Below are 10,813 nucleotides of genomic sequence, written 5' to 3' on the forward strand. Positions count from 1 at the left end.
TGCACTTGAACTTTGCAGATGGTTCTTTACCTGAGTGAGCAGACGGCTGTGGGAGCTTGGCTGTTACTGCTCTTCTCACTTCTGTGGGAACTCTGAGGCATGTAAGGTTGTGTGGTAGTCAGATGCAATGAGGGCTCTGAGATAGTCTATGTGCATATTGTTTTTTTTTTTTTATTGCATTTCAACACCATAATGGGGATGGTGATGTATGCACTCAGAATGATTCTGTTGCTGTTGGATATGTGTGTGTGTGTGTGTGTGTATGTGTGTGTGTGTGTGTGTGTGTGTGTGTATTTTTCTGGATTCTGTCCTATATTTTGTGACTGTCTTATAAAGAAATGGAGTTGTGGACTTCTCATGTAGTCTATCCTTCATTTATTATCCTACCCTGCCTCCCAACCACCATTCTAGTGTCTGCCTTGGGTGGTCTCTCATGGGTAAGTCAAAAAATTAGGGGCTTTATGAAAACCCTCTATCTTCCATCTTCCTTCAAAAAGTCAAAATTCAAGGTTGGGGCAGATGCCCCAGGCAGAAAGCTCTTGCTATACCAGAACTGAGTTTGTTTTCCAGAAACTACTCAGAGTTAGATGAAATGATACAGTCTTGCCATCCTAGATCTGGGGCAGGTGGTAGAGATAGGTATGGCCCCTGGGCTTGCTGCCAACAGCCTGACCTAATCAATTAGCTTCAGGTTCCCAAACAACAGAGTGGGTGACTCCTGAAGAATGACACCCCAGGGATATTGTCTTAGAGTTTCATTGCTGTGAAGACACACTATGACTAAGACAACTCTTAGAAGGACAACATTTAATTGGGGCTGGCTTACAGGCTCAGAGGTTCTGTCCAGTATCAAGGCAGGAGCGTGATAAACATCCAGGCAGACATGGGACTGGAGGAGCTGATTGTTCCATCTCTTGTTCAGAGGGTAGCTAGGAGAAGACTGGCTTCCAGGCAACTAGGATGAGGGTCTTAAATCCCACCCACACACCTACTCCAACAAGGCCACAACTCCTAGTAACGCCACTCCCTGGGCCAAGCATATAGAAGCCATCACAGATATCTTTGGCCTCTACATGTGTATATGTACACATGCACATATACTGCCACACATATGAATCTGCATACCTATAACTCCTCCTGCACAAATATAATTTTCATTTGGAAGTTGTGTTATTTTCTTATTTATTTATTTATTTATTTATTTATTTATTTATTTATTTATTATTTATTGTTTTAGACAGTGTTTCATGTAATTTAGGCTGGATTCAATGTTGCTATGTAGCCAAGGATGATCTTTAGCTCCAGATCACCCAGCTTCCTCCACCACACTTGGTTTATGCAGTGCTGGGAATTGAAGTCAGGGTTTTATGTATTTGAGACAAGCACTCTACCAACCGAGCTACACCCTCAACCCTTATTTCCTTTATTATTATGGTATCACGTGCTTTCTGTGGAAATTGTGCACAATGCACTTGGAGCAGATGCCTGAGTTGAGTGGAAACTGGGATTCACTGGCTCACCTTCGGAGATGCTGTACATCTGTTCTTCTTGCTTCCCAAATGGTTCATTGACTGGCATGAACTCACCAGCCATTGTTTCTTGTGTAGAAGGTAAGATGGGAGGCCTGCAGAGGGGGAAAAGGCACTTTAATCAGAGCACTGTAAATACACGGACGGCCTCAAGCTGCCAGGCTTTCTGCCTTGAGTCCTGCTTGTCACTGCACTTGCTTTTCTGGACCCTCCTTCATTCAGCAGCTGGAGGAGCCCAGAAACCCCCAGGGGTCCCCAGAGTCCCCTCGGAGTTAGAAAGATCTGCCCACTTGTACTGCACATCTGCATGAAGCTGGATTTTCTTCGCATGCTTCAGTCAAACAACATAGTGCAGCAGATGAGTTCAATAGTACAACTGTCTTCTGTGCAGCCAGATATTAAAGAGGTTCAAAAGTTGCTAAACATTTTTTTTTGGGGGGGGGAGCAATATGGCTATTTTAGATGAAATGTCACGTTAGTGTGATGGGTTCTCTGCCTCAATATTTTCAGATTTTCATTTCTAGAAGCATGAATAGGAGTAAGTGAAATCTACATTAAGAACTAATTTAGAATCTTTAGTAATAGTTAAGTGTGTAAAAGAATCCTGAAACCAAAAGTTTGGGAATAGTGATCCTCTCCCTAATTATTCTCTTCGTTTTCTAGCAGATATTTCTGTGTCTCAGAAGCAGCAGTCATTTTAAAGAGAACCTTCAACGATAAGGGCTAGTGCATTACAATGTATTTATAGGTGGAATACTATACAGCAACAAACGGGAATAAAGCATAGTTCCTTAGAGTGGCTGTTGAGTGAAAGAATACATATACAACAGATGCATTACAGCCAGAGAAGTGCCAAAGCTGGAGAAAGTCCATGACATTTGGTCAAAGATAGGCTGCATATGCGATGGTGGCCCTAGAAGGATATGTTGTCTATGATGCCATAATAATCTATTTTGTGTAAGTATGCCCTCTAACTTATCATGTAAACATGATGATGGTTCTCAGCGCTATTAGACTACACAAGCAGGGTGTGTAAAGATTCATACACGGGATGGGGGGTGGGGGGTGGGGGAAAGCATAAAGGAGAGCCAAGAAGGCTACCTTAAAAGTTCGGCTGTGAGTGGGTGAACGTTTGCAGCGACCTCCTGGAGATGACTGTACTTATGAGTGCTGGCGATGTGACCTTTCTCTGCCTGTGACTCAGCTAAGGGTATCAACGGTCTGTCTGGGAGCCATGAACTTGCCGGGAGACCATATTCCCCTTTTCCCACGGCCTTTTTCCTGACCTCTGTAGAGTGGCTGCAGGATGGGAGCTGTGTCGTTTATGATGGCTTCTTCCTCCTCTTTGCTTCGTTCTTCCCCCCAGGCAGTCCAGTCGATCCCAGCACGGTGTGGAATCCAGCATGCAGTCTTCCCCTGCTCTTTTCACTGGCTTCATCGCCATCTTCTCAAAGGCCCCATTGCCTGGCGGCTCGGCATCTCATCCCCTTGGACCAGTGGCTTCCACAGAGACCTGATGTACTGCTTTCAAGCCTAGGGTCAATATTCCCAAGCTCTTTCCCTTATCGGACCATCTAGTGATAATAGTTGCTCCTTGTGGAAAAATCCAGATTACTTATTCAAACTGAGGCTGTTAAATGGCACTGGGCAGTTTGTGTGTTACGCGCATGGAGTCCCTGAGCGTAGACTAGGATAGATTTTTCTCTCTTGCTGGAACGCCATGGAAACAGTTGGAGCAGCCATGAACAGAAACCCAAATTCCAAACTGCTCCACGTTCTAAAACTTTGCCAGCATGCATCTGACCTCATGAGCATCCCCAAACACTAGTGTGCTAAAAATATTTATAAATTACCTTTAGTCTATTTGTAAGGGAGTTTTATATTTTATTTATTTTAGGTCCCCTTTCATTATGTATGAGCAAATATTCTAAAATCAGAAAAAAAAAAACCAATCTGGAATCTGAAACGCTTCCAGTCCCAGACACCCAGATAAGAGATGTTCAGTTGGTGTCAGGAGTGACTCAGGAACAACACTGATTCAGGATACAGATCTCCAGTGATGTGCGCATGGTTTGCTGTGTGAGCTCCTGGTCATGGCCTGTGGGTCGACATGAGGTTTCAGCCTGTCATTTGTGGTGTCCTGTGAAGAACTGGTAATGAAACAAATCCCAGAGGACTACAGGCTGCTGCACCTGACCTTGATGGTGGTCAGCTGACTCAGGGCTGTCAGGTCTGGGAGCTCTTCCTCATTTATAGAAAGAAAAAAAAAAGACACTCCTAAACTTAAAAATATGAACTTTTTCTGTGTATGGGTGTTTTCCTATATGTATATATGCATACCACTTGTGTTCTTGGTTCTCACAGAGGCCAGAGGAGGGTGTCAGGTCCCCTGAAATTGGAGTTAGAGATGGTTGTGAGCTGATATATGGGTGCTTGGAATTGAATCTGGGGCCACTGGAGGAAGAGCAAGAGCTCTTAACCACTGAGTCTCCTTTCCAGTCCACACAACCAAGCTTTAAAAAAAAAATAATTAAAGATTTTTGTCTAATCCTCTTTAGAATGTCATTATAATTGAAAAAAATTGTTAACCCTTTGAGATTTTTATACGGCATGATTTTGATCATATTTATGATATTTTTGATGTATGTGCACATATGAGTTCACACATGTGTGCACATGTGTATGGAGGACAGAGGTGAAGACAGGTGTTTTCCTCAGTCACGCTCTACTTTATTATTATTTTAAAATCTTTAGTCTTTAGAGTTTCTTACATGTACACAATGGAATATGATCAAAGCTACTCCTTTCCATCTTTAACTTGTTCCCCTGACCACCTCATGGCCACGGACAGGATTCCTATGTTTGAGCTTGGCGCTCACAGGTTTGGCTAGATTGGCTGTCCAGAACACCCAGGGTCTCTTCCGTTACTGTCTCTCAGTGCTATAGGACTCTAGGCATTGTCTGTTGTGTCCAGCTTCTGCCTGGGTGCTAGGGGTCAAACTCAGGGCTTTGTGTAGGCAGGGTAAGTACTTTACCAACCGAGCCATCTCTGCAGTTCCCAAGTCTTTAAACCTCCAATCCAGTCACAGAACTAGAGTGATTCCCCCCCAAAATTTATTTTCTCCTAGAACCATCAGGGCTGGATTTACTGGAAACTAGTCAAAATATTTAACTCTGCAGGACACAGAATTACAGCGAACTCGAAGCAACAAGTGGGTTACATGAAATCTAACGTGTTCCGTGAGGGGCAAGACCCTGACAACTGACAAAAGAGGTTTGGAGAGTCTCGGATGAAGCTGGTTCTTGTTTTCTATGTCAGCAGACACGATGATTTTACTGCCGGAAGATACTGGTGTAATATCACACTGGAAGTCGTGTGTGGGTTCAGTCAGCTCTCTGTTACTACAATGGAGTACCTTACATAGTCAACTTACAGAAAGAGAAAGTTAAAGTTGGTACAGACTTTGATGGTTTTAGTCCACAGACAGTGGGCACCGTTGCTTTGGCCTTGGAAAAGCAGCCATCATGGAGGGGAGTGTGTAGTGATGAAGCCTATGACCTCCAGGCCAGGATGCAGACAGGAAGAGAACACTAATACCCCACAGGCTTTGATGTAATATTCACACTGATCTGCTAAAGGTCCCATTTCTTAAAGTCTTCCCCATCTCCCAATAGCACAATTCTAGCAACCGAGCCTTTGAGGACTGTCAAGATTCAAACTACATCTCCTTGCAAGATGGTCCAGCCTTCTCTGCCCTCCAGTGCAACCGTGCCTCTCTAAGAGTAAATACCGAGCCAAACGCAGAGAGAAATAGCTTGTATGTCAAAATAAATAAAGGATTTTACTGAATTATAACACTAGAAACTGGTGAATAGGAACAGTAACATATACAAGGGAACCAGATAAAGAAGATACAATACAACATTGGATAGAGCCAAAGTTTTCTCTTGTGCATAACAGAAAATGCGGAGCCAACTTGGACCTGAAGGTCTACTTTGTTTAGATGACTGAAGGTTGAACTCCTGGCCATACTTTATGAAGATGTCAGAGCATCCTTGCTCTAGCAAAGATGAGGGATCCAAAGCTGGAGGGAGACAGAGATGCTGAGGTGGAGTTAGTCACTTCCAACCCCACTGTCTTCCCAGTGACACTTCTGAGAGGGCCCAGAGTGGCTCTGCAGTACCATGGTGAGAGAAAGACCCAGGCGTGACGGCTGCTGCTGCTAACCTCTTGGGTTCCCTGGCTTTAGTGAAGGACAGACCCGGTAGCAGCAGAGATGGAGTTTCAGCAAGATGGACCACGTGGATATGAGGGACTTTGCCTTAAGTAGGCTATGGTTGACTGCTCGCCCAACTCCAGGAATCTGTCTGACTCTACCTCCCATTTTGCATTTCTGTGATTACAAATGTGTGCCACACATCGTTTGGATTTTTATGTAGGCTCTGGGGATTGAACTCAGACCATTGAGTTCATGAGGGGCTATCTGACAGAGCTATCTGTCCAGCATAAGAATTTAATTCTTGAGCAGTTTCAGTTATCTCACATGGGGAAGTCTACTGACTGCTGATGAGACACAGTTGTAGATTCTTGGGGGGTACAGGTTGTGAAATAAATGCTAGTCTTCTGCCTGTGAGCAGAGCCTGGGGATCCTAGGTTGTGGCTCAGGGAGAGGTTTTCATCACAGGAACATCCCCATGCTGTGCTCTCTGGCAACCAAGCACCGCAGGCCTCGTTTTGTGACTGCCTGAGACTCTGGAGCGGCACAGGAGAAAGCTCCAGGCAGTTGGTGAGAGCACTGGTGTGCTGGGTGGGGACATCATATAGCACTTTGGTCATGCAGTCTCTAATGAACATGAGGGTCAGACCTGTTGGAGGCTCTTCTGGGTAAGAAACACTTTCTAATCAAGAAGAAAGAGTCCCTTTCTGGTCAACCTCTGATGGAACATGTAGAAAAACTGAAGCCTTATAATGGACTTTCAAGTAGTTCAGACCAACATCATACCAAAGCAGGGAGAAGCCTGTGCAGTACAAAGCCATGTGCTTAGCTGCTGCTCGGAAAGCCTGGGGAGCAGTCCTCTATTCCTATGGGAGTTTAAGTGGGATTCCTTTGCCTTAGGGCTTCCCGTGACTTCCCGTGGCTCCCCATGGCCTGTGTTATATCTCTAAAGCTACTGTGCCCCCCCTTTCTCTCCTTTCCCAACAAAAGTATCAAAGGAATGTTCTTAGATACTTTTTTTCAGTATCTAGGAGGTATCTAAGAAACTTTCCAAATAGAAAAGTTCTGTCTCCTTTGTCTCCTTATTTGTCCAATATATCCAATAACCACCCACTCCACAGAGAGCCACATGCAGACATAGACATGTGCTCTTGTAGGAAAGCAAGGACAAAGGGAGACAGTTTGGAATTATTATTGTTATTTTTTTAAAAAATCCTTTTGTATGCTAGAAAGAATGGTGAATAATTTCTGCAAGTGGTCAAAATAGGACTTGTACTCATTTGAATTTTAAATTATCTACCAAATGGGGTTTCTATTTTGCTTTAGAGGGTGGATTCTAGATAAGTCATTGCAAAGCTAGGTTCAGAAGCTAAAAAAAAAAAAAAAAAAAAAAAAGAGTCCTCTGTGGCTAGCTGGACATTTGCATTTGTCAAGGGAATAGGCAGCAGGCGCTGCTGCCCCTCATCCAGATTATTCTAGTGCTCTGGAACTTTTGAACACCAGCTTTGCAGACTGCCCGTGGCCTCTTCCTTGAGAGACTCTGAAGCAAAGCCAGGAGATCTGTTGAGTTTTCTGTTAAGTAAAAGTCCATGCTAAGCAAGCCATGTTCACGCCACACTGCTGTCTCCACTTGAGCCTCCAGTTTTTGGTTTTTGTATCCTTGCTTTGTTGAGCAATTTAATATCCCCAACATGTCACAGTTGTGACATGACTCGTCCCCAGTGCAGAGTTGAGGACAATGAAGCTCAGATGGAGTAAGTCCAATTTCTCCATATTGTCCCTAAATGAACTATCAGGCAGTTCCACCAGGACTGTCTGACTTCTCCTTCATGGCTCTGTTTCTGTGTGAGCACATTCGTGAGAGTGTGGTGTGTCAGAGTGGGTGTGCACATGTGTGAGCATGCGTGTTGCATGTATGAAATCAGTCATCCATGTCTGCTATCTTCCTTCATTGCTCTCGTGCAAATGTTTGAGATAGAGTTTCTCACTGATTCAAGAGCTCATCCATTGGACACACTGGCTGGCCAGTGAGCCCTAGAGATCTTTTTCCAAGTCCTGGCATCACAGAGGTACCCACTGTTCTTGCTGGTGCTGAGACCCTAATTCAAGTCTTCGTACTTGTGCAACATGTACTCTACTGGCTGAGCCACCCCCCACCCAGATTCCCTATAAGCACACCAGAGGCAGGAGTGTGGAGCTATAACTTCGATGCATTGTCAGTCAACTCCCAAGTTTAAAAGTCAGGCAATGCTTCTTTCTTTGGGGTTTAATATTTGTCTTAATCTGCTTTATGTTGCTAAAGCAGAAAAAAAAGGGAGGTTGGGAAATTCATTAAAAGCAAGAGATTTGTTTCTCATAGTTCTGGGCTTTTGTCAACTGCTCCCAGAGGTGCCTGGGAGACATTGTCACTGAATCTTCTTGCACTTGCCCATAGGTTGAGATGTCTAAGAGCACCCTGTGAGTGTGTGTGTTAAGGGTCTCTGTGCTGGATCTCACATGGTGGAGGGAAGCTAAGCATGCCTGAGAGATAGAAGCAAGGTGTGTAGACACCTCACTCTCTGGACACCTAGTTTATTCCCGAGACAATATCGATCCTAATCATGTGTTAATGGCCCACTTTCTAGTACTGTATCAATTGCAACATGAGCTTAGGAGGGGGGCATTCAAGCCATAGCAATGCCCCAATCTTGATACTAACATGAGCAGGGATACTCAGATTCATATCTAATGAGATAGAACATGAAGTACATGGCGGGATTGGCTTGTATTTGCCCTGCCTGGCTCAGCAAGAGAGAAGATTGGTGATCTTGCAGGTGTTTGATTGGAAGGACCTTGTAGAGCATGTCCCCAGGAACTGCCTGCCTAGCAGACTGGAGACTGGGTGTCCTCCAGGAGGGGTAAGTGTGGGATGATGCAGCAGTGTACTGCCCGAAGTGGAGATGGCAAAGGCCAAGAATTGAATATTGTGTATGATCAGAGTCATCTAATAAATGACTAGTACCTTCTCGCACTTTCAGACATTGCCCTCGTTGCAGAGAGGGTAATCTCAACAGCTGCATTCCTATCTCTCTGTCACCAACTGATAACTAAAATGTACTCAAATAGCTAGGCGACAGCTTAGTATATTTGGGCTCTTCCAATCTTATAATCAAGAACAGCAGATAAACTCTACACACAGAGAGCTCCTTCTCTTCCTCCCTCTCTCCCACCCCTCCTTCTCTCCCCCCCTCTCCTTCTTCTTACACGTGTTCCCAGTTCTTGTACCTTACGGAAGCTCCAGGCTTACACATTGCTATACACTCTCTGTGCCTCCCCATTAATGCATTTCTTCTGTGTATATGTGTACCTGTATATACATTTTCCCGATTTTTAAAGGCCATCAATCGATTTGCTTTGAGGACTACCCTTAATGATCTCATTTTGCTTTATATCGCTGTGAAGATCCACTGTCCAGGTAAGTTCCCATTTCCAGGTTCCAGGAGTGGGAACTTGGCTGCAAATTGTATGTGGAGGAGGACAGGTAAAGCCACTACAGATGATCTATCAGTTGGAGTCCTGAGTGAGATTCCCTGGAGCCCATCCGCTGAAAGGTTGCAAATAGAGTATCCATGGGATAAACAATTATTTTTAAGGCACACCGTTTATGTGGAATGCTTTGAATTTGAACCCAGGGTCTCTAGACTTAGGCCGTTTTTTGTCCCAGGAGTAAGTGGCTTGTTGGTTGATCAGAAGTTTTGCATGCTAGCCTCACACTTTCAAGGTTTTTATTAGTCTTTTTTTTTCTTTCTTTTTAAAAAAGTCCGTTTTAATTGGAGATTTTGACATTGACATTATTCGGGTTGGGAAGAGCCTGAGGCAACATAAAGTAATTGTCTTTTATTAGAAGAGTTCAGGAGGACACTGGGTGATCTCCATCCACTCTGAAAACACAGAGTCCTTCCTGGAATACCTTCAAAGTGAAAAGGTGGGGAACAACCCACAGCCAATAGCGTACGATCAATACTGGCAAGAGGAGGGGCGTGTGGGCTGGACAGCAGCCTCTCTCATTTCTTTATCCCGTCTCGTCTTTCCTTTGACAGGACTACTTGTCGGATGTCGAGACCAGGAACCGGTTTGGAGATTCTTGGGTGACCGCTTGAGGGTGTGTAGACATCCACAGAGTGACATCGCTTAGCTAGTGTGGTCCGTCTTGTTAGACCATGACTGTGCTGCATGCAGTGCTGGCATGAGCCAGTCAGAAGCCTCTCGGGAGGCGACATACATGCTGGCAACACTGGGGGATGGGTCACACCTGTCCTGGGTCACTCATTCTCTTGACCTCTTTTACTACACTTTTTCTTTCATGCTTCTAACAAAATATATGAATCTGGGTGCTGTACCTTCAGTGTCTCCAATAGGCTTTGTCAGTAAGGTTTTGGTCTCCAACTTGGCTTTACTAGGAGGTAGAGGAAATCTTAGGGGTGGAACCTAGTGGGAGCCTAGTGGGACCTATCTATTAGGTCATTTTGCATGCTGTCAAGGGAATTGGGGAACACCAGTCTCTTCTCTTCTTTTGATACCTGCCATATTGTGAACTTGGTTGTCCTAAACCAGGGTCCCATGATGATGTGTCACTACAGGCCGAAAGCAATGGGTCCAATTGGTCACAGACAAAGACCTCCAAAACTGTGGGCCAAAATAAGGCTTTTTTCTCTATAAATTGATTATCTCAGGTCTTTTTGTATAGTGTGAAAGTCTGAGTAACAAGCTTGGTAACTTATAAAGAATAGTTTATGTGCCTCATGGATCTGGAGGAGGCTACATGCAAAGAGCAGGGTGCCAGTATCTTGTTGGTATCTGGTCAGGCATGTGATGTGATAAGGCAGAACAAGCTCTGTAGATATTTTCTTAGGAAGGGAAATTGAGCAGGGCATCTGGGGCTGCCACATGGAATAGGGCTCACCCGCATCATGTACACCAGCCAGTGAGGTCTGCCTTGGTAGGGTTTGCTGTTGCTGGAAACACCTGAGTACCCTGATTTGTACATATTGTCCACATACTGAGAGAAAGCATACTCTTAGAAAGGGA

At 44.5% G+C, this 10,813-nt stretch overlaps 1 long non-coding RNA gene across 1 annotated transcript; it reads left to right on the forward strand.

Moving 5' to 3' along the window:
- Positions 1–1,503: 1,503 nt before the first annotated feature.
- On the forward strand, positions 1,504–10,124 carry LOC110336393. Its single transcript, XR_002381222.1, has 3 exons — positions 1,504–1,610; positions 8,560–9,710; positions 9,826–10,124. It is a non-coding gene; the product is annotated as an uncharacterized LOC110336393 (long non-coding RNA).
- Positions 10,125–10,813: the final 689 nt, after the last annotated feature.

The sequence above is a fragment of the Mus pahari genome, chromosome 1 (assembly GCF_900095145.1).
Source record: "Mus pahari chromosome 1, PAHARI_EIJ_v1.1, whole genome shotgun sequence".
NCBI classification, from domain to species: domain Eukaryota; kingdom Metazoa; phylum Chordata; class Mammalia; order Rodentia; family Muridae; genus Mus; species Mus pahari.